The sequence below is a fragment of the Falco punctatus genome, assembly GCF_963210335.1.
Source record: "Falco punctatus genome assembly, chromosome: 3".
NCBI classification, from domain to species: Eukaryota; Metazoa; Chordata; class Aves; order Falconiformes; family Falconidae; genus Falco; species Falco punctatus.
The window spans coordinates 1,258,014-1,280,905 of NC_137582.1; the positions used below are offsets into that span (position 1 = coordinate 1,258,014).

Consider the following 22,892-nt stretch of genomic DNA (forward strand, 5'->3'; position numbering starts at 1 on the left):
GTTTAATGCAGGGTGGGCTGGGAGAGCGGGTGCGGTGCGGTGCGGTGCGGTGCGGTGCGTGCGGGAGGGCGGGCGGCGGCAAGGCCGGGGAGGTGGGCGAGGAGAGAGCCGGGGGGGAAAGGTGAGCTGTGGGAGAAAGGAAAGGAAAGGGGAAAGGAAAGGGGAAGGGAAAGGGGAAAGGAAAGGGGAAAGGAAAGGGGAAGGGAAAGGGGAAAGGAAAGGGGAAAGGAAAGGGGAAGGGAAAGGGGAAAGGAAAGGGGAAGGGAAAGGGGAAAGGAAAGGAAAGGGGAAAGGAAAGGGGAAGAGTGCAGAAGTGTCTCGGAGTTGAGTCCATCTCTGCTCACCATCCAGGTGGATCTGCACAGAAAACTGTAGTGTGGTTTGGCGTTTGGTTTTCCTTTATTATTATTATTAATAATAATAACAACATTATTATTATTATTTTATTGCTATTATTTGTATTGTGGAGCACGAGAGGGAGAAGATCACCCATTCCATTCCTGTTTGAAGCAGCCAGGGTGAGGCTGGTGGAGGAGCGGGCTGGAGGGGAAAGGGCAGGTCCCCGACGGGCGGCGGTGCCCAGAGGGGCTGGGGCTGAAGCAGCACGGGACCGGGACCGGGACCGGGACCGGTGCGGGGTCAGGGCCGTGCCGTGCCGTGGCACAGCAGGAGCCGTGCCGTGCCACAGCAGGGGCCGTGCCGTGCCACAGCAGGGGCCATGCCGTGCCGTGCCAAAGCAGGAGCCGTGCCGTGCCATAGCAGAGGCCGGGGCCGGGCCGGCCGCTCCCCGCAGGTGTGCAGCTGCGCGGGGCGGCCGGAGGAGGGGGGTTTGTTTCCCCCTCTCCGACCTCTTGTAGCTGCCCAGTCCACGCAAGCAGTAGCTGCTTTCCTTCCCCCCTCTCTGGAAAAAACCTGTATGGGGAAGCCGCTCATCTCAGAAGGTGTTTTGCTTTGCTTTTCTCGGTGCGTGCTTGTGGCTTGTCTGAAATCCCCGGGGCGGCTGGCGGCTGCGAGCTGCGCTGCTCGGGAAGGTGGCGGTGGCGGCGGGCGGGCGGGGGGAGCGGGCAGTGCCTGTCCCGGCCCCCTCCCCCCCTGCCCCACCACCCCGGGGGCGGCGGCCGCGCGCCGCCTGGGGACCGCGCCGTTCCCCATCCCCATCCCCGGAGGCTACGCTGGACTCGGGGCTCGGGCAACCCTGGGGACCCCGGGAGAGAGGGTGGCTCCTCGGGACCCGCCTGGGCTACCCGGCTCGAGGCCGGGGCATTCCCGGAGCCAGACACAGGCGAAGCCGCGGTTGTGCCCCGCTTCTGCTCCGGGGCGGGTAACGTAACTGCCTTGCACCGGGGATATTTTGCTTTGCAGGGCTGCCGGCATCAGGCTGGCTTGTGTATTGCGAGATAAAGCGGGGCTTTAAAGCAAGAAGGTAGCACACGTGGTGTGGTACACCAGCCGCACCTGTGTGAAAGCAGATGGAGAAGTGATAAGTCCTGCGTGAATGTTGAGATGGACTGATAACGGGGGCTCTTCTAGAAAAAAATACAACGCAAAACTAACAACAAACAAAATGCAGCGCTTGGGCTCTCTGAGGTAGGTTGGTTCTTACCTCAGTTGATCTTTGCTGAGCAAGTAAAAAGTCACACAGAGGGAGCCACCCGCCACCCCCCACCCCCTCACAGTGTTACTAGGGAAGATCTGTGTGAGCCTTATAAATCTTAGTGGTTGTCCTGGGTTTCTTTGATATCAAAGATGCTTGTAAAAAAAGCTGCTGTAGCATGTAACTATGGGTGAGTGCATGCAGACACATGTGCCTGCTGTGGGGGTGAGCGCAATCCAAATATTGCTGGCAGCATATATGGTCAAAAGAGTATCTAAAAAGAGTTTGAAACAGTATCAAAAATAGCCTACAAAGAGTCCTGGGTCTCAGCTGTTTCAGTTCAAGCTGTCCAATGAACCGAGCAGGTGAAGCCATGTCTTTCTGGAGGGTCCCAGGGGCATTGTCATCACCCCCATGGAGCTGGACCTTAGAAGGTTGCACTTAGAAATCATTGAGCTGGGGTGATTTCTTCCCACTAATGAACTGGCTTTCTGTGGGTCTTTTCAAACCTGAACTGGGATGTGATGGGGGGGTTAGTAAGCTGATGAAGGCATACATAATGGGGAAATGGAGAAACAGGGATGAAAAGAGTGTACAGCATGGATAGATGAGAGGGGCTGCGGAGTGCAACTGGCAGGCAGGATTAGTCTACATAATACTTAAAGGACTTTTAGGAAAGGAGCAGGCTTAGTCTGCTTAAGGAGACAGTGTCTGAAGGAGCAAAGGGATATTGCCATCGTTGTGGGATATAGTGAATATTTAGCTGGTATTGGCCACCCTGCTCATGAGACATATTTTAGCTAAGTTGCAATGGTCACAACAAATGAGTGCTGGTAAAGCTCTGACACTATCCCACCTCATTGTCTATTGTGTTGCATCTTTGTGGCATCATCATAACAGTAATAAAGATCTTTTCAACACTGCACAGGCATCCATGGAGTGGCAGCAGCAGGCAGGTCGCTGTACACAGCCCCATGGTCTCCCTGGTGACTTGTCACTCTTCACATAGATGAAGAAATATGGACAGAAAAAGATGCTCCACTGGGAAAAAGGATGGTTGATTATCTGGAATATGACTGGAATATACCTACTTGTTTGAGGGAAAAAGGCAGAGTTAATATGGGAAGGTCAGGCAGGCCTCAAAGGGCATTTCAGAAGACAGCTGTCGGGTTCTGCGGGAGTGTCCCTCACCCCCCAGTACTGTATTAAGCTACAGGCAGTTACTGAGTTCTTAAACAGTTTTATCAACAAGTTTTTTATTAGGGCATAACTTCACGGGTGATGGGCTTGGGAAGAGAAAAATAGCTGAGCATAGCTGGACTTTCAGGCATAAGCTTTCCAACATTTCTTAAATATTTGTTTTCCTTTCATAGAGATAAGGGCAGAGACCATGAGAGCCCAAGTCCCATCAAGTAGGTTGAGATTCCTCAGTGGCTGAGTCATTTTTGCAGCAAGGACTTTAAGGCTGGATGTGTTGACCCCTTTCAGTGTGGTACATTGAGGAACTGGAGCCAGGATCTTCAGCCTTTAGTCCTGATGACTCAGCAGATATGAGACCCCTTGTTTAGATGGGACGAAATGTCCCAAACAAGGATGATGATTAGAAAAGAAATTCTGCACTTTGTAGAAAATTAGTAAAGGAGATTATATAGGAAGAAGAATAGCACTGGAAGTATATAAAACATTTGAAGTGGAGGAATGGGCAGTGTGTAGATCTAGAAATCTAAATTAAAATAAATAGAAAAGGAGTGAATGCAAACCTGCAGGCTTTTCCTTTAATGGTGCTAGTAAGCAGCAAGTCAAATAGCAAAGAACAGTGTTGCACTTCATCACATAACTAGTAGGCAACTATTGACACTTCTATTTGATGTGATGGCAGTCATGGCACACAACACCAGACTTTTGGCTTTAGTGGGTGGGAGGGAGGAGAGAGATGTTCAAAGATGGTTTTATAAAGGCACCATCTCCTTTGTGAACACTGATTTCACTAGATAGTCACTGATAATGACCCAAGTTCAGGGCTGCCTCTGCCTGTGTGGAAAGTGGTTTGAGAACCATAATGCGTGGTTTTTCCTTCTCCTTTTTCTAAAATTATTGCTATGGATGTGAGGCCAAGAATTTGTAAGATGTTTGGATTTGGTGGCAGGAAAAAATGATTACATTTCTTTGGACTTCCAGGCAAAACCACATTCTGACCAAACGCGACCCTCCCCCTCCCTCCAAAAAAAAAAAAAAAAAAAAAAAAAAAAAAAAAAAAAAAAAGCTACATAATGATTTATTAATTTATCTATTTGCTCTGCTAGAAGCTCATATGTAGTCTAAAGCTAAAGGTTCCAGACACCTTTATTCTCGCCTGCAAAATCCTGTGGCTCTCCAGGAGAGGTGAGCTGAGGTTTAGCTATTGAGTGCTTCTTAACGGAAGGCTACAGGCTTGCAACATGGATAGTGATGCACAGATAATCTTAGGCAGCGTAGGTTCAAAGTTGATGTGTCTTGTCCCTTTGACCTTCTACCATTCCCTGTTGCTTGACAGTATCTGATTACCAGAGACAGGCTTGATAAACTTCTCTTTAGAAGGTCTCCTATCCTACACGTCCATAAATTGTAGATGTTGATTAAAATTATTCTGGTTACAGCAGCTAAGATTCAGCTATGCAAGTGAGTATCTGGTGGCTCAAAGCTGGTAGACTTAATCCCTGTGGGTCTGGCTGCATCATATGTGGGGCTTTCCCAAAACTGATCTTTTATTTGGCAGTCCCCCTCACAAATCCACTTGCAGAAGGAAATCATTGCCAAGGCAACATCCTAAAGGTAGCACTGAATGTGCTTCACATTTATCAGAGGTGCTGACCAAAGACTGTTTCTGATGAAGGCGCCTCCTAAACACACAAACTCACACATAGCTTTGCTAAGAGCAGCAGGTTTTCATGCATTTTCTTCCTAACTTCTGTCAGTATTTGAATTTGCTTTGGTAGCCATCAGTAGCCAGTGTGCAACAGTCTCTTGCTAGCGTTAACCAAGAGAAAGCTGGGGGCAGGAACTGGCTTCCTCACCACCCTTGCAGTGTGCCACTGCCTATTTGTGTCCCCTCGGGCAGGTCATGTCCCCATTTCACACAGTCCTGTCTGCGCTGAGAGTACTTTGCTATTGGGGCTTCTCCAGGGAAAGGTATTAATTAAAAATGATAGCTGTGGGTTTTAGCAAAAGCATGAGATTTACATAATTATACTGGGTGTCTGTCTTTTGAAAGACTTGTGCATGTTTAGCTTCTCCTGCCCTCCCCAGCTGCTATGAAAAGGCACCAGCCAAAAACGTTTGAAGTCCTCCATAGCCATATGGGACATTTGACTTCTTTCTTCAGAAGCTATAGGCACCCATGTCAGGATGTAAAGAGTTGCTTTAGCATCTTTCCAGTACTCAGCTTACTGAAAACTGCTCTTTTTGGATGGCCTCAGTGTCCCAGAGGGGCCTTGAGCATTCCTGTCTGGACAGATCTGGCTTTCATGCACAAGTGAAAATAAGGCTGTTTAAAAAAAAAAAAAAAAAAAAAGAAATAGTATCATGTATGTGAACACTGGCAGCTGCAGCCTGGCAAAAGCTGAATGCCCACAGCCTCAGCTGAAGATACATTTGAGTATCAAGCCTGACGGTGTCCCATGTTGTGGACCAGAAAGCAGGGGAAGGTTTCCTAAGTCTTCCAGATTTGTCAGCAGGAGGTGCAGGCAGGCACCCTAGATTAAGGTGTTCCCACTGATTGCCCCTTTGGTTTCTTATAATACAGCTCAATCATCCTCATTCTTGGGGTCCTTATGTTAAAACCAGAATTTTTTGTTTCTATTAAATAGAAACTTTGAGTGACAGCTGTCACTGGGCAATGATGGGCCCAAACAAAGCCTACCCATTTGTTTTCTTTCTGTGTTCTGAGGTCCACCAAGAATTCGGACCTAGTTTCTTGGACTGGGTTTATAGCACCCAATTTCCCCATCACTCCCTCTTTCAAGTTTTGTCCCACCCAGGATTTGCTGCATCCTGAGATGAGTTCCCTTCAGCATCCCATTCCTGCAGGCTGGCAGGGGCGTCACAGGGCTTTATATTTACAGATGTGTTCCTGGGCCAAGGGACTCTGACTCTTTAGCAGCTACTTAGTGCTGCTTTGGTTTCCTGGGTGTGGGTGAGGATGACTGGTTCTCCTGCACCCTGGTGGTCTCCCAGGTCTGGATGGGACCTCCACTGGTGCCTCTGCTATTTATTGCCTCCATACTGAAACCTTGTGTGTTTCCCTCTTTGCTGCTGCTTGTTCTGGCATCCTGGATGAAGCTAATGGAGTCCTCTTAATCCCTTGTGCTTTCTAATAGCCTGCTTCTGGGCTTTGACTTGTACTCTTTGCATCTGGGCTAGCTGTGGGAAGGTAGAAGGGAGAAAAGGCATTTTTATCTCTGTGGGTGCCAACAGCTGGTTCTGCTCTACAAGTAATTCTTCTTGTGGATGGGGAAGGAAAGGACATCCTTTAGGTTGAAACAGCTGTGGAAGAAGATAACACTTAAGCTAAGCTTTGCAGCACAATTTGAAAAATGGATTTCTAATACTTGGGTTACTAATGCATTCCTGGACTGTGTGGTCATCTCTGTGTTCCTCTTCTTTTTCCCAATAGCTCCCACATTGTTCTTCTGTTTTACTAGTCTGGATCTGTCATTCTACTTAACAAATGAGAGATGAGCAAGCTGGAAGGCCAAGTTTCATGAACTCCAGAATGGTGTGCAATGAGCACACAGGGAAACCTGAGAGGTATTTGCAGAAATAATCTTGGGCTTATGCATCATCTACGGAGGGTTGTGAGTCACCTAGATCCTGATGTTGCCGCACATATGCACAGTGATGTCTTTGCTGTCATGGAGCAACTCCAGCCCTGCAGAAGGACCTTCTCCTAAGAGATTGCCTTGCAGATTCGGATGGAGTTAGAAGAAAAAATGTCTCATGCTTGGTAGTGGGGCAGCATAGCAAGATCACTTGGTCTAGCATTTCATTGACAGATGAACAGAAATCACAAAACCTGTAGTGCTTTGGCTGCTTTTATACCTTTTTGTTAGAGTTGAAACAAACTTCTTCTACCCAGCTTGAGGTAAACCTGTCCTTTCTCTTCCTAACATACTGAAATCACCTCCACTGAAAGGCTTCCAGGTGGATATGAAGCATTGGTTTTATTTTGCAAAAAAAGGTTGGACCAGATGATCCTTGAAGTCCATTTCAACCTGGTATTCTATGATTATTACATCTCTAGCATGCAACTGTCTAGCTTGACTGAATTAGTAGCTACATTAGATTTAGAAATATAGAAAAATTGTATCTGTATATAATGGAAAGAACACAGTAACGTCAGTAGTAGTAAGCAACTTTGTCATTCTGTACCATATCTGACACAAAACTTGCCACGTGCCACCAGAAATAGTGCAATCCCCACAGACTTCACAACTTTGACCAAAATTGCTCTTGATGACTCGAGGATTGTCTTTTTTTTTATTATTTTATTTTTATTTTTTTTTATTAGAAGGTAGCAAATTTTTAGCTGTACGGGAACGGTTGCACTTTCCCCTTTCTAGCATTCATGAATGCAACTCAAACTTTAATTTCTCAGTGGTTTAGAAGTTTTGATTCCTTTCCATGCTCTGTCAGCTTTCCAAACTACCATCCTGCCTTCCTTTTTGGTCTTTCCTTACTGAAGCTTTTTGAGTAACAAAACAACAGTAAGATGAGTGGGGGATATTCTCTTTCTCTTGCTGAAGCTTCCTCATCTCCATATAGATGTGCTTGGCCTGTGAAAGGAAGATTAGTGGAAAGAAGGGAGCATGACTTTGCTGAAACTCGGTTTGATGCCTTTTGGGGACAGCACGAATCACCTGAAGCAGTGACTCTGGTGAACTATTTTTACTCCATGAAGGGGCCAGCCTTCTTGCCCTGGGCTGACAAGTAATGTACCAGGCCCCTGCAAAAAGACTGGCAATTTCCCCAGGAAGTTCTACACTATCTCAAAGCATCTCCTGACTCTGCTCTGAACACGTATCTCATTGTCACTGCCATACCTCTTACATGATGTCCGTGGCATTCTCACACTTGTGATGCAAGAGGTCACACTGCATCTGTGTTTTTTGGACTTGTGAGCCCTCCTTTCTGGTTTTTGAAGTCCACCAATACATTCCTGGATGTGTACGATGACCAAGCAGGCTATAGCTCGCATGATGATCACCAGCTTATACCTGCTCTGACAAAGAACTTTCTGTATCTGGTCTGATAAGAAGGCAGAGGCATCGAAATCCATATGGGAGGAATTAAGTGCTCCTCTGAACGGCTGGCATATGTACTTGACTGCCCGCAGGCTACTAGTTCCCTGGTTTTAGAGTAACAGCTGGGTCATTTTAGCTGTTTAGCAAGGAGGGACCAAACCACAAAACCTGCAGCCAGTGCTGAGAATCTGCAAGTGGATTACATTATAAAACTCTTTGGTTACATTTTTATGAGAAAATAAGGATGGAAAATTAACTAGGAAAATATCCAGGTTCCATTAACTAGTTTGGCCATTCAGCAGGTGATTTATTTATCAGCACTGCTGGCAATACTTCCTGCTGGATCTTGGTCTGAGAGGACTAGGTCATACCCACAGCATCTGTATGTGGGCTGATATACATTGCTGTAAGAGAATGAGGGCAAATTCCATTGGCTTCTTTCTGTGAGTTTTTCTTTCACATTTGACCCTAGCTATTGCAGTTACTGTAATTAAATATATAATGACATCCCTGCTATTTAACAGTTCATTCATGGAGATCATTCAGTATTAATTTTCACTGTTTTACTAGAGTGCCAAGTGTACGTTTTTAAAATTACATTTAATTGAACATTTCTATGAGGTGTAGCTCTCCATGAGCCTGGCAGAGGGGTCAGAGAGACTGCAAGTTGACATCTGTGAGACAGTGGATTTCTGGAGGTCACTTGACTTATTTTTCCAGATTTTGCATCAAAACCTGTACTAAGCTTCTTCAGTGCACTAGGGTTCCCCAAAGAGGTGGTGTGATCACGCACATGCAGGCTGGTGAATTCTTTGCCCACCAAAAGCTGCCTGTGTGTGGGTTCCTGAGTTTGTGGTGGAGCGACGCATTATGTGCCTGGTTTCAGGCTCAGATAAGATGCTTCTGCTTCTTTTAGATTATATGCCCAATTCTGTGTGATGTACATATACATATATATAATACACATATGCATATACCACCCCACACCCCCACACCCAAGTATTTTTATGGTTTGTGTCACTTTTTCCATATGTATCATATAGGCAGTCTGTTTGGACTAGAGGAGACATGTGTGCCGTATCTTTGACTGTCGCCCCCCTTCCCCTAGCTATATTAAAATGCTTTCGGAGTATCATCTGGGAGGCTGGATTATTTTATTAGAGAAGTAAATGGATATTATGGCAGCAAAGCTGAAATCCCTTTAACACCTCTGCATCCTCGATGATCGTACCATTTTATAGGGGAATAATTAAAGAATTGCATTTGTCTCATTCCCATGCGACTGTATGACCATAAAGGTGTTGAGCCTGGTTTTATTGTTCACCCTGTAACATACAGGGGAAGCTTTCTTAGAAAAACTGTCTCTACAGCGGGAGCTGGGTGGCTGGGAATATTTTGGCTTAACACTTGCTCCCCATACACTTCCCAAAAGTGTTATTTTTTTTCTGACACATCTTGTGCCTGAGGGGCAGCCTTGGCCGGGGGAGATGCTCGGAAACAGCAGGGTACTGTGCAGGGCTGCTGGGGAGGGGGCACCGCTGCCCCCCACATGTGCACCGGTAGCTGGGGACTGCCGGTGCCCGAACCTGGCCCGAGGCTCCGCTCCCTGCGCCCCCAGGCAGCCAGCGCCAGTTAGGGGAGACAAGCAAAAATGTCAGTACTCATATAATTAGAAATTCGTCTTTATCCTCCTGGAGACAAACCACAGAGCTGGTGTCCTCCTCTGTGTACGAAAGCAGTAGTGTTAACTGTTTACAGGCTGTGATGTTGCTGCTTTCCCGTTTGGGGTCTTTTAGGATGGGGAAGTGGCAGCATTTGCATGTTGTGGGTTTTGGGAGGTATGTGGGCACCGATGGGCATGAAATCTAAGCAATTTCCTCCTTGTGACCTGCCAAAGCGCTTCAGTGCCAAGGTGCCAGATTCCCCATGCCAGTGGGTTATGATAAAGCTGCAGTGATACTCTGGCCTGAGCAAGGCTTCTTGGTATTTGGGTGGGGGTTTTTTTGTGGTTTGGTTTTTGGTTGGTTGTTGGAGTTTTTTTATTATTATTATTTTTTATCATTCATAGTGTCAGCAGGTGTCTGGATCAGAAATGGGAGTTTTGTCACCTCGGTTTAGACCTCGTCTCCAGCAGGTATCGTAGCTGCATGGAGGCAAGAGTGAATCACAGGTGAAGGACTCATTTCATCACTTTGCACAGATCCAGCAAGTTATAAACTGCTTATCACCACTGATTTGTTGGTTTGGAAGGTGTTGGAGAGGTGAAAGAGTCTTGCCTTTCTGCAGGCATCAAGTGCATGCGATGGTTCAAAGTTAAAACACTAAGCAACTGACTTTGCTGAACTGACAACATCTGAGATTCAGCTCAGTGGAACGATTTCATTTTTGCATCCAGTAAAAACTAAACAACTTAGTTTACTAGCTGTGTGTAGGAGGAGTATCATGGTATAGTTACAGTGTAGGAACAAGAAATCTCACTTCTTTTTTTGGCTCTACTACAGACATCCTCTCTGCCTTTGGGACAGTCTCTTCATCTCTTGGGTCCCAGATTAAAACAGAGTTATTCAATAATTTCATTCTTGTGAAAGGTGCTGCTTTCCACCATGAGAAATCCCTCCTAGAAGCAGAATGCAACATGCTCTGCTTGCTCATGCAAGTGCCATGTGTGCATTCCCATCCGGAGAGCTGACACCTCTGAGTATATCAGCCTCTGCATTTACTGCTTGCACCAGTTACTTTAGGTTCATACTCTGGCATCTTTTTCACCAAAGCCCTGAATTTCAGTTCTGTTTCCACTGGCTTCAGGGGAAGGACCATTAATTCTCCAGCACAATGCATAGTTTTCCTATGCTAATATCTTCACTCCTTTTCTTTTTTCTTCACGTAATTGTGCCAGGAGGTGTTCTCATTTCCTTGCTAGTAATTTCCACTGTATTTAATTCGAAAGCAATGGCTTTGTCCCCGGAGTCTTGTAAAAGCCAAAGGCAAATCTACTGGCTTCTCTCTTTTTCCTCCTTCCCCATTTGCAATGTGTCAGCTTTTGTGGGAGGTGGGAGGGAAGGTACAGATGCTCTTGGGGGCTTTCTGTTGTGTATTAAAACAGGATCTGAGCTTCAAATGTGTCTGGAATAATGTTTGTAGTGCAAAGCCCAGACTGGCTTGAGAGCTGGCTCTAACTCCTTCTGAGTCCCCTCCTTCCCATTGCCTGGGTTTGCTCTTTCTGCTATTTCTGGGCCAGCTCTGCAGGAACAGCCTGTTCCCCCTGTTCTGGGGCTCACCACCACTCCTCCTCCTTTTCCATAACACATGGGAGAAGATGCTGTCTGTAGCCATCACTCTGCTGATTGCTGCCTTGTAGCAGTGCATGCTAAAAAAGAAAATGCCCCTTAGAAAAGTTGTTTGGATCAGTCCATCTCTCAAGCCTTGCATGGGAGACTTACATGGGTGATCTTTTCACCAAGCTCCCCTTGGCTGTCTCTCCCTGTGATCCTGATGGCTCCTCATCCTTGGTGCTCTGCTCAGCTACCACTATGGGCAGCCAAAATGTTGGTGAGAGAACCCCATGTTCTTATCTTGACAGCATCCAGGACACACTCCTGGGGCTACAGCGCGGGGCTGGCCAAGGCAGCTAAGCCTAGACTAGTGACCCAGGTGTCTGTGCAGCCACAGCCTCAGGTGGCCCCCTCTTGACATGGGGCTCCAGAGCAGGAGATGGGCTTTTGGCCTGCTGCAAAACTGTTTTGCAATGTGATGGCCATGTGAACTTGCATGAAGGCTTAACCAACTTCATCCAAGCCTTGCAAGCCAAATACTCTGGGACAAGCCCTGCTGATTTTCAGAAAGGGAAATAATTATGTTCCTAGCCATGAGCTAGCAGCCAAAAGATGGTTCCTTCCCATGCCAGCTCCATAACATTTTAAATGTGGTGCTCCATGGATATCCAGACAACACAGACAAGATGTAGAGAAACAGTCCATGACAAGGTAAGGAAACTTTGATGACTGTAAGAGAATATCAAAGTGAATATTTTGAATCCAAATACAAGGTTTTCTTTAAAGAATGCTATCAAGTGGCCAAACTATTCAATAGAAACTTCTCTTTGAATTCAGAGTGCAGAGAAGATCTCAGAGCATCCGTGGATGGGAACTTCCTCATGAATCCCTGTTCAGTGCTGAAGGAGCACTGTTTTGGACAAAACTACTTTTATTCTCTTCTCATTAATGTCAAACAAACCTATATGAGGTAATATGACTAGTAGTCATTCCCAGTGATCTGAATGTTACCAGTGGACCTGCTGTCTCCTAGCAGTTGCACTGGCTTTTCAGCCTCTGCCTGTGGAAAGCCCCAGTGTTTCCTTCTGTCGCAAAATCTCATAATATTTTGTGGTCATCTTATTTCATTTTAATGCTATTTAAGTGATGTAAATTTCCTAAGTTTTCACTTATTTTTTTGCCAATCTGCTACCTATATGAATTATCTGATGCTATTAAGTTCTACTGCATGAAATGATAGATCAACATTTAACCTGAATCGTGTAATCCCATGAGACAAAAAGCCCAGGATATGGATCTAAATCACTCTAAGACGCTGAGTAAGAAGGACACCCCAAGTGCCATGTGAGTAACAAAATTCTCATCTTTTGGCTCACCTTCTGATAAAGCTAAATGCATTTCATGCCTTTTTCTGTGGTTCTGATGAGCTGGAGGGGTTTCAGACACCGAGCATTGTCCCAGGCTTACACAGTGCATTAACAGATAGTTTCTGTTGGGTGGTGGGGGTGGGCAGAAAAGCCCTTGTGTGTTACAATTACAATGCTGAATTCAATTGTGTTCTTGGAAAGGTTAATGAGAGCTCTGTTTAGGGTCAGGAACCTGAGACTAGATCCACATCAGTGTTCTAATATCTCTATTTTTCTCTGCTGGTGTCTGAATCCAAATGGAAACGAATGAGACTTGGACAGCCCTCTGAGGCTGTGAACCTGGCTGAAGAAATGGGGAAATAGAAAATCAAAATTACAACTTCATAGGGTTATTCAGCCAAGGAGAGTAAGGGAGAGAGGAGAAAAGTGGCCTGGAGACCCAGGGAAATGTGGTGTATGCTGAGAAATGGACAGTCATGAGATGTCTGGTCCACAGTGGTTTGGCTGCTTCTGGATCAGCTCAGCCATAGGGTCTGGCAGTCATCCTCAAGCCGGTAAATTCGCATCGTGTGAGACTTCCTTGAACTTGAATAGGCTTTATTTCTTCATGGTGGCCTGGAAAGTGGATGCTATTGCTGATAAGTGCTGTCCAGCTGCCAGCACACTGGAGCCTGCTCTCTTCCCTCTCTGTACTTTGTTGCTGCAGAACTTGCACAGTCGAGGTCTTTCTTTTTTTGTATTAAATCTCAACTGTTAATCTCCTTGGTAAATTTGAGGGGAAAAAAAGACAAGTTAAAAATATGAGCTTCTGACTCCCGATTCCACTTTCCTGTTGATACAGCTGTGTGTTTCCAACTGGCTCAGTAAACATTTTAACCCTTCAAATCTTGCAGTTGTGTTGCTTCAGCATCACCACTTTCTCTCATTAAAGCAGATTTCCCCTCTGGTATCAGTCCAGAGGAGCTTTTTGAGCTTTTTTTTTTTTTTTTTTTTTTTTTTTGTGCACATCCCCACATGTTTTACATCCCGTTGTGGTTTAACACTTTATTCACAAAGACCAGTATTTCCTCTTGTTTTTGGTGAAAACACTTCTCTCCTTTGAAACCTCCACTTTCTGGTGTTGTGTTCTGGGAGGAGAAAGTAATTATACCTTCCAAGTTTAATTCAGAGTAATTACAATTCAATTAATAAATCCCAAGCGGAAGCGATGTACCAAAATTCTATAAACAGAATTTTTATTGAATAAGATGAGAAGTATCTACTGGACTTCAGCTTGGGATAAATTATATGCCAAGGATTTTTCAGCTCTTCATACCAGAACAAAATCTTTATCACATGTTTTCATTCTGGTGTTGCATGGCTATTTAATTGACGACGTTGGTGGTATCACATCCATTGGTGGGGAACTGTTGCATGCTGAGTGAAACCTCTCTGCTTCTGTATACCCAGGCTGAAGAATACTCTGGCTGTCAGATAATCGTTCCTCTTATATGAACAAAAGGGAAAAACTTTGTCTTTTTGCTGAAGTAGATGGGTTGAGGGTGCTCAGCTGCAGTGTTCCCCGTTTGAAGTCCTACAGACACCTCTGAAGGTCATACTCAGCAAAATTAACATGCTAACAAGATGAATTCTTGTTTTTCTATGGGTGAACAGATAGAACTTTGCTCTTCTCAGGCATATCACCAGCATAGTGACAGGCTTATAGCCCTTTTAGCAGCTCTGGATTTCCTACCTCTCCCAATCCATACTGATATCCTCATAGAGGAATTCTCTTGGGATCTCCCTTGCCCTTATTCTCTGGCTGCCATCTCCCTTGATGGCAGCTGCACATTCCTCCATGGTCTGGGCAGCTCACAATCTTCAGTGTTATTCTCTTGTAGCAAAAGGACCGTTACCACTCCTGTTCTGCAGGCATAGGGAGGTTAGCAGCTCAGATCAAATTGCAAAGTCACGCCCTAGTCCTTCAGACTGGAGTTTACCTTCTGGACCTTTAGCAGTCCTGAAGTTCGGCATTTTCTCTAGATGAGCTACTGAGTCTCTTGTGTGGTCAGTGCAGTGGTCCTGTCTGCTGGCAGCAGGGAGAGGTCAAGGCTTTGCATCCAACAGCTGCAACTGCAGCTTCTTGCATGGGGAAGCGGAAGAGAGTGGGGTCTTTTGTACATAATCTCACCAGTGCAAAACTTCCCACTGACCTGCTGAGGGAGTGCCTTGCCAATGTGGTAGCTGCTTATAACCAAATCTGCAGTCTTTTACAACACTGGACGGTGAGCTGGTGATTTGCTCAGTGACATTTTTGGAGCCATTGTGGATATGCGTTTGATTGTCAGTGGTTGTTATTTGGTGACTAGCTCTGTATCAATCTGACTGTGCAAACATCTGCGTTTCATTAGGAACAATATTCTTTTAAGGCATTTATGTTTTAGTCATGCTGTTCTGGCAGCCTGACTGCAGTGACTGCGGGAAGCAAACAAGATGCATCCCTGTGCAATAACCATGTGGCTTGTGGTCTGCATTAGAAAGGAACATCCATTCTCTTAAGCAACTGCCATTAAATGCAAGTTGCTTACATTGTCTCCTTTTAGTAGTTTTACCTGTAACTATGTCTTACTGCATTGGTACCTCCAGGTCCCAATCAAAACGGATCGCCTCTCACTCTCCAGTGAGAGGAAATGTTCCCAGATAAACAAAAGTATATCTTGTGAGAGTTTTGTTGTTGTTTTTTTTTTCTCTCTCCTTTCTTTCCTTTTCTCAGGGAAAGCTGATCAGACATCTCTGTTGTGCAAGAACTGAGTAGCTTCTACATTGACTGAGAAGGAAAAAGTTCTTTTTCTGCCTTTAACGGGATGAATTGATCCTCAGATGGCTGTGTACTCCAAAGTTTTGCCCTCCTGATGGACTTGTCTGGAGAGCAGCATTTTTTTCCTTTCTTAAGAAAGAAGTGGAGGTTGGTTTGTTGGTTGGTTGGACCTGTAGCTCAAGTGAAGTTAATGACAGCATTCAGCAAATTAATAATAATGTAAAAACACTTCATGGTTTTCCATGCCTTATTAAAGTCACTCTTTGGAATTGCTTTATTATTTTTTCATTTCACTGAAAGCAGTGATGATGTTGATTTCTAGCATGGTCCCCAGATAGGTTAGAGTCTCTTAAGAAGAACTCATTTATCTCAGATTGGTGCCAGCTTTAAGGGATTAGTTTCATATTAGATGGCACTCAGTTTGGGGACTTCTGATGGATGTCCTTTTTCATTCCCTTAGGCTCTGGCACTGTAGGGCGTTGCACACCTCACCACCACTGAGACTGAGCTGAGGAGCTGGGTAAGAATATCAGTAGATCTCAGTTTCCCAGATGTCAAAGAAAGAGGATGCTTCATTCTACCATTCTCCTTTTGGTAGACTATGAACTATTTGGACAGGCTTGCCTCTTGTAACAGATCATAAAAATAACTCATCACGGGAGTGTCCTGAATCTGGTACATCTGATGATGAGTTCACTGAGTATATTCATTTTACAATCCCCTCCTTTCTGATTACAAAACCTGTACTCCAATCTACTTCTGGGTATTGACTATCATCTAGAAAAGTTAACAAAATCCAGATTTGTTTACTGGTTTTGTCCATCCTCATAGCTTTATCCCTCATGACCTCAAATATCATCTGTGTGAAGGGTCTTTGTATACATGTTTTGGCAAGTAATGTCTTTGCTCCACATGTTGAGCTAGTAAATTCCTGGTCTTGTTCCAGGGACTTGGGGCAGATAAACTCAGCAAAGCTTGGGAAAAGGGGGCCTCTAGCTAATCACCACACTCCTGCTAAATGATCTCACCATAGATTTGACAAGGTCATTTGTGCTAATCTCACTTTGAATTCTAATATGAGTTTACAACAATTCATCATTCCTTTAGCTTATGGGTCACCATGTTTCTGGCTTGCTGTCCACCTGGTGTGCAAGGGCACGGGCTCCCTTTCAGCCATGCTCCACACATCTGAACCCATCCAGAGCTTGCAGCTACATTTCTGCTGAATCTACTGGGTTTATTTAAAAGTCTTTAGTCTTTTTCTGTGTGTGTGTTCTTGTTCTGTGGATTTTCACTTTTTGAGTCAGATTAAGAAAAAATGTTCAAAGTGTTTGCTTAGCATTCTGCTGCTTGCTTCTCTTTTTAGGCATCAGATATTGTTGCAAAGGAACTCAGATTTCCTTTTTGAGAGCCTTTTCAGTACATTCTAAAACACAGTGACAAAAGGTCTAATTAAATCTTTTGGGGTGATTTTAAGAGGCAGTTTATGCGACATTGGTACCCTGTGATATGGCTAAAAGCTTGATACCATATTCAGGAATAAAAGACATCAGGAAGTTGATGTGTTCCCAGGGAATTCAATGCTTCAATTCCTTGGGGAAGTGATTTAAAGCAGCATCTGCTCTGTGCTGTGTATCATTTTATACTTTCCTTCAGATCCCTGAACCTGAAGTAGGTTATTTGAATATGAGTCTAATTGTGTGAATCAGTTTATATCACTCAGAGAAACGTAATGGGAATATTGGCTAGGATTTTGAAAGGGGCAGAAGGGACTCACATAATAGTGAAGACAGAAAACTTTACTGTTGAAAGTAGCGTGCCATGGCACTGTTTCTGTCCCACTGCTGATGTGACAAGGTGCCTGTAGAGTTTGTTGGGGGAGGAAGTAGATGTGTTCAGTTCTCTTTTCATCCTTGTGACAACACGGGCACGCCAGTTATTTCAAGTTTGTGGTTCACTCCTCACCCTGCCTTAACCATTTCATGTGACTAACTTGCAGGGAGGTTTTGTGGTTTGTGTCCTGACTGTGTAAGTCTCTTTTTGCCTCTGCACCCTCAGCATGATAACAACACCCATTTGCTTCCCATATATCTTAACACCCCTATGGTTCTGTTTTCAGAGATTTCCAGATGCCTGGCACTTGTTCAGAACATCAGTACAACCCATTGTCTTCAGCTCCATTTTCCCTTCCTTAATTGAAATACTACTGTGCCTAGCTCAAAAAGTTTTTAGCACCATGAATACTTCCTTTACCCTCTTGAGTTTTCTTCTGTCAGACTTTGCACACTGTGCACAGTTGCTGATGTGGAGCGGTGCAGCTCTTGCCATCTCTTCAGTCTTCCCTATATCTGTCCAAATTAGTGTAATCAAACCCATTTACCTAATAATCCCTAGATTTTTTAGAACACAGTCTGATTTTTATATACAGAGATTAAGGTTCCTTTACACTTCTGTGGCCTTGTAAAAGAAAACTAACTTTTCTGTATTTCCCATAATGTTATCAGTATGTTGTAATTTAACCCGAACCAGCAACTCACTCACTCCCTCCACAGTGGGATGAGGGAGAGAATCAGAAAGGTAAAAGTAAGAAATCTTGTGGGTTGAGATAAAGACAGTTTAACAGGTAAAGCAAAACCCGCACACACAAGCAAAGCAAAGCAAGGAATTCATTCCCCGCTTCCCACGGCAGGCAGGTGCTCAGCCACCCCCAGGGCAGCAGGGCTCAGTCACGTGTAACGGGGACTTGGGAAGACAAACGCCAGGACACTGAACATCCCCCCATTCCTTCTTCTTCCCCCAGCGTATATACCCAGCATGACGTTCTATGCTATGGAACATCCCTTTGGCCAGTTCGGGTCAGCTGTCCTGGCTGTGTCCCCTCCCAATTTCTTGTCCCCCTCCAGCCCTCTCGCTGGCAGAGCCTGAGAAACTGAAAAGTCCTTGACTTGGTATAAACATGACTCAGCAAAACTAAAACCATCAGTGTGTTATCAACATTATTCTCACGCCAAATCCAAAACACAGCACTGCTCCAGCTACTGAGAAGAAAATGAACTGTCCCAGCCATAACCAGGGCACAGGAACTCCATGTTACTCGTACCAAACGCAGGAACTTGTTTTCCACTGTGGTACATCACGTACTGCTTTCTAGCTGCATGCAGCGAACACCAGCGATTCAGTAAACCCTTGCACAGATGTTTCTGGGTATGGGAAGTTAAGTGCAATAAGCATTGGTCCATGATGTTTGGAAGTTAACCTGTTTATTCTCAGGGGATCTCATGGTGGGTGATATCAGCTGAACCTGTCACAATACAGATGTGAAAGTACCACAAGGCCTCCCAGTACAGCAATATTGCTATATGTGTTGAACATAGGGGTGTTAAGATATATGGGAAGCAAATGAGTGTTGTTATCATGCTGGGGTTTCTGGAGGTAGTGAGGGAGGTTCTGCATCTTTCATCCTTCACTTAATCTCTTTTTCCTATTCTGTCTGGTTTGAATGGGACCTGATCTTGGGCGAGGGAGATTTTATTCAGTGGTGAATCCTTCAGGTTCTTCCTCTTTGTACGTTCCTGATAATACTTTCTCCTCTTCTGGACCAAATTATATCCTCTAATGTCCTCTCATCATTTGTGAACTCTAGGTACTGCAGCTCTGCTTTGGCACTTGGCTGGGAAGAGGAATAAATGTTGCACTCCAGGAGAAAGACAGAAAGGGTCACATTTGATTGCTCCACATCCTCACTGCTGAAGCAGAGAAGCTGTCCCCACGCCCTCAGGCTGTCTCTGTAGTGGGAAGCAGAAGAGAGGATGGAGCCAGAAGCACAGTAGAGCTAAGCTGGGCCATGTGGAGACCAAGGCACAAGACTTGCCCTTGCAAGCACAACACAGGAGTCACATGGATGGGCATTGATGGTACTTTAGAATCACAGCATTACCATTATTCATTCCCACTGTAACATCCAATCTGATGATATCCCTCTCCCACTCTGGGTCTGGTTTCAGTGATTTGCTGGTTTGGTTTTCTAGGAACAGCCGTAAGCACTAGTAAGACTCTGGTTGAACATTTTGGTTCCATGATTTTGTGAAGGAAAGCTGCTTTCCTCCAAGAAGTAAGGCCAGACTATACCCAGATCTGATGACCAGGCTGAGGCAGATATTGATGTGGATGCCTTTGTTCCAAATGTACAAATGCTGCTCTGCTGATGTCTGCACACACAGAGCTAACTCACTTCAGATGCTATAAGAGGCTTTGGCCTTGTTTTCGCCTGGCAAAGAGAAAGATATATCATTTCAAGCTGGGTCCAAATGTTCTGCAATCAGACTCTGAATTAGCTTCAGGTCCTCCTAGAGCGTGCAAAAGTCTGGTGTCTTTTGTTGGTCCTAAGGTTGTTGCTGACCTATATGTCTTCCATCTGCATTCTCTATCTAACAGATTTCATTAAATACTGCAAGCTACAGTTGTGACAATATGCCATGCTTGGCTCAAAAATATCCTTTCATGATGGGACTCATTACCTGCAAATCCTGCTGTTTATTCAGACAAGTTGTAGGTTTCATATGTTTTTTAGTTAACCATAGGGATGTAGCAATGCAGTCTTACTTCTCAGCTTTCACTGAGAGTCCTAAGGTGGCTTTGATATAATGACACAGCACTATATTAAGTGGCAGTTATGTTTTTTTGGATAAAGCTGTGCATGCCGTGTGTTCCAAAGGGGCCATTAAACTAGCAGTAGCAGCAGCTTCTCTTTCCTTCTGTTTCCTGAAAACTTTCAGCTACAAAACCCTATTTCTCGTAGGTTTCCTATTATCAGATAAAATAATAATTAGCTCCTAAATAGCACTTTTGGCTGTGGTCATGATATCAGAGGGGATGGACCTGCAAAATAGGATTCTTTAGTCTGCATTAAATGCACCATTTAACAAAAAGATTAGTTTTTATTTCTCTGCGCCAGAACCACACTTTAGGTGACACAACAAAGGACCAAACTGATGAAGACATCTTATTGTTTGTTTGGCTTTATGGTCATATTGTCATAATCTGCATCCTTTATAGGATGAGGTGGGGAACATTCCCACAAAAGACAAGGAAAAGGCTGAGGTACTCAATGCTTTCCTTGCCTCAGTCTTTAATAGTAAGACCAGCTTCCCTCTGGGTACTCAGCCTGGAATACAGGGATGAGGAGGAACAGAATAAAGTCCTCACAGTCCAGGAGGAAACAGCTGGTGACCTGCTGCTCCACTTAGATGTGCTCAAGTCTATGGGGACAGACGGGATCCACCCGAGGGTACTGAGGGAGCTGACAGAAGAGCTTACCAAGTTGCTCTCCATCATTTATCAGCAGTTTTGGAAAACTGGAGAGGCCCCAGCAGACTGGAGGTCAGCCAAAGTGATGCTTATCTACAAGAAAGGCAGGAAGGAGGATTCGGGGAACTACAGGCCTGTCAGCCTGACCTTGGTGCCTGGGAAGGTTATGGAGCAGATCATCCTGAGCTCCATCACATGGCACATGCAGACAACATGGGCATCAGGCCCATCCAGTATGGGTTCATGAAAGGCAGGTCCTGCTTGATGAACTTGATCTCCTTCTACAGCAAGATGACCTGCCTAGTGGATGAGGGAAAGGCTGTGGATGTTGTCTATCTGGACCTCAGTAAAGCCTTTGACACCATCTCCCACAGCATCTCCTGGAGACACTGGCAGCTCATGGCTCGGATGGGTGTGCTCTGTGCTGGGTTAAAAGCTGGCTGGATGGCCGAGCCCAAAGAGGGGTGGTGGATGGAGTTACATCCAGCTGGTGGCCGGTCACAAGTGGTGTGCCCCAGGGCTCAGTATCGGGGCCAGTCCTGGTTAATGTCTTTATCGATGGTCTGGATGAGGGGATTGAGTGCACCCTCAGTAAGTTTGCACATGACACCAAGCTGGGGTGGAGTGTTGATCTGCTTGAGGGCAGGAGGCTCTGCAGAGGGACCTGGACAGGCTGGATTGATGGGCTGAGGCCAGTTGTGTGAGGTTCAACAAGGCTCAGTGCCGGGTCCTGCACCTGGGTCACACCAGCCCCACACAAGCTGCAGGCTTGGGGCAGAGCAGCTGGAAAACTGTGAAGAAAAGAACCTGGGGGTGCTGGTTGACAGCCGGCTGACCATGAGCCAGCAGTGTGCCCAGGTGGCCAAGAAGGCCAATGGCATCCTGGCCTGTATCAGAGACAGTGTGGCCAGCAGGACAGGGGCAGTGATGGTCCTGTACTCGGTGCTGGTGAGGCTGCAGCTCCAATACTGTGTTCAGTTTTGGGCTGAACTGGATGTAAAGGTGCTGGAGCGTGTCCAGAGACCAGCAATGGAGCTGGTGCGGGTTCTGGAGCACAAGTCTTATGAGGAGTGGCTGAGGGAATTGGGGTGGTTTAGTCTGGAGAAGAGGAGAGTCAGGAGGGATCTTACTGCTTCTCTACCACTACCTGAAAGGAGGTTGTAGTGAGGTGGAGGTCAGTCTCTTCTCCCATATAACTAGTGACAGGACAAGAAGAAATGGCCTCAGCAGAGGTTTAGATTGGATATTAGAAAAATTTTCTTCACTGAAAGGGTGGTCAAGTGTAGAGGACTGAAAGCTGTGGGTTGATTAACACTGATAATCTGCAGTCGTGGCCTTGCCTCCAAGGCAGCGGGTTGATTGACATGGATGATGTGCAGCTGTAGCTCGTTCTTGACAAGTGGTTAAATAGCCCTGAGGAGTGTGGGAGAGGGGGTGGGATGGAGGAGTAGTAGTGTGGAGGAACAGCATAATCTGACTGATGGTAAGGCCTTGTTGCAGCCTGATAGCTTGCTTGTGCTGCAGCACTTCAGCAGTGGTACAGGCTGCCCAGAGAAGTGGTTGAGTCACCATCCTGGGTGGTATTTAAAAGACTGTATATGTGGCAGTGAGGGACATAATGTAGTGATGGACTTGGCAATTTTGGGTTAACAGTTGGACTTGATGATCTCAAAGGTCTTTTTTTGATCTAACTGGTTCTATGATTCTTTATTCCACGTGTGGGTTTGGAGAGGTGTGTATTCACAGGCTGCCAGGAACGCTGGTTGTCAGTGTCCTCTGGAGGTGTTTAATCAAACAGTTGAGGATGAAGATTTGAGAGCTTCCCTGGATGACCTGTCATGGTGTTGCACTGCTCTTCGAGTGGAGAAGTTGCCTTCCTCGTGTTCAGACTACATGTGTCCCCAACTATGTTTTACAGCTGCTGCCCATTAGTATACCCTCTGCTACCACTGAGAAGAGTGGACTGATACTAGGTCAGTCATTAACCTCTTTGCCAGACTACCCAAGCCCAGCTCCCTCAGCATCTTGTCATGAATCATGACCTTTAGGTCTCTGACCATCTTGGTTGCTATCCTCTGTACTGCCATTTCCTTTATCCCATTTAAAGTGAGGGTTCAAAACCATAGCTCAGAAAGTGAATTAGCTATCGAGATCTCACCAAGATTCTTTTCTATATTCCATCTAAACAAAGTGGCAAAATGAGAGCAGGTATTTAGCCCTTAGTATGGTTTTTCAAGGAGGAGGATGCTTTGACAGTTGGAAAATTAAGTGGTCAAC

General features: G+C 45.4%; 1 protein-coding gene and 1 long non-coding RNA gene across 3 annotated transcripts in view; both read left to right on the plus strand.

Annotated features, from left to right (window-relative positions):
- The window catches only part of CCN4 (cellular communication network factor 4), a 42,288-nt gene that overhangs the window by 4,590 nt on the left and 14,806 nt on the right, over nucleotides 1–22,892 (plus strand). The window lies entirely within an intron of this gene.
- LOC308059913 lies at nucleotides 448–19,221 on the plus strand. Of its 2 annotated transcripts, XR_013926506.1 has the most exons (6): nucleotides 448–11,855; nucleotides 11,982–12,114; nucleotides 12,364–12,488; nucleotides 15,264–15,455; nucleotides 15,769–15,828; nucleotides 18,952–19,221. It is a non-coding gene; the product is annotated as an uncharacterized lncRNA (long non-coding RNA). The 2 variants fall into 2 exon arrangements; XR_013926507.1 differs by lacking the exons at nucleotides 15,769–15,828; nucleotides 18,952–19,221 and having other exon boundaries at nucleotides 15,264–15,577.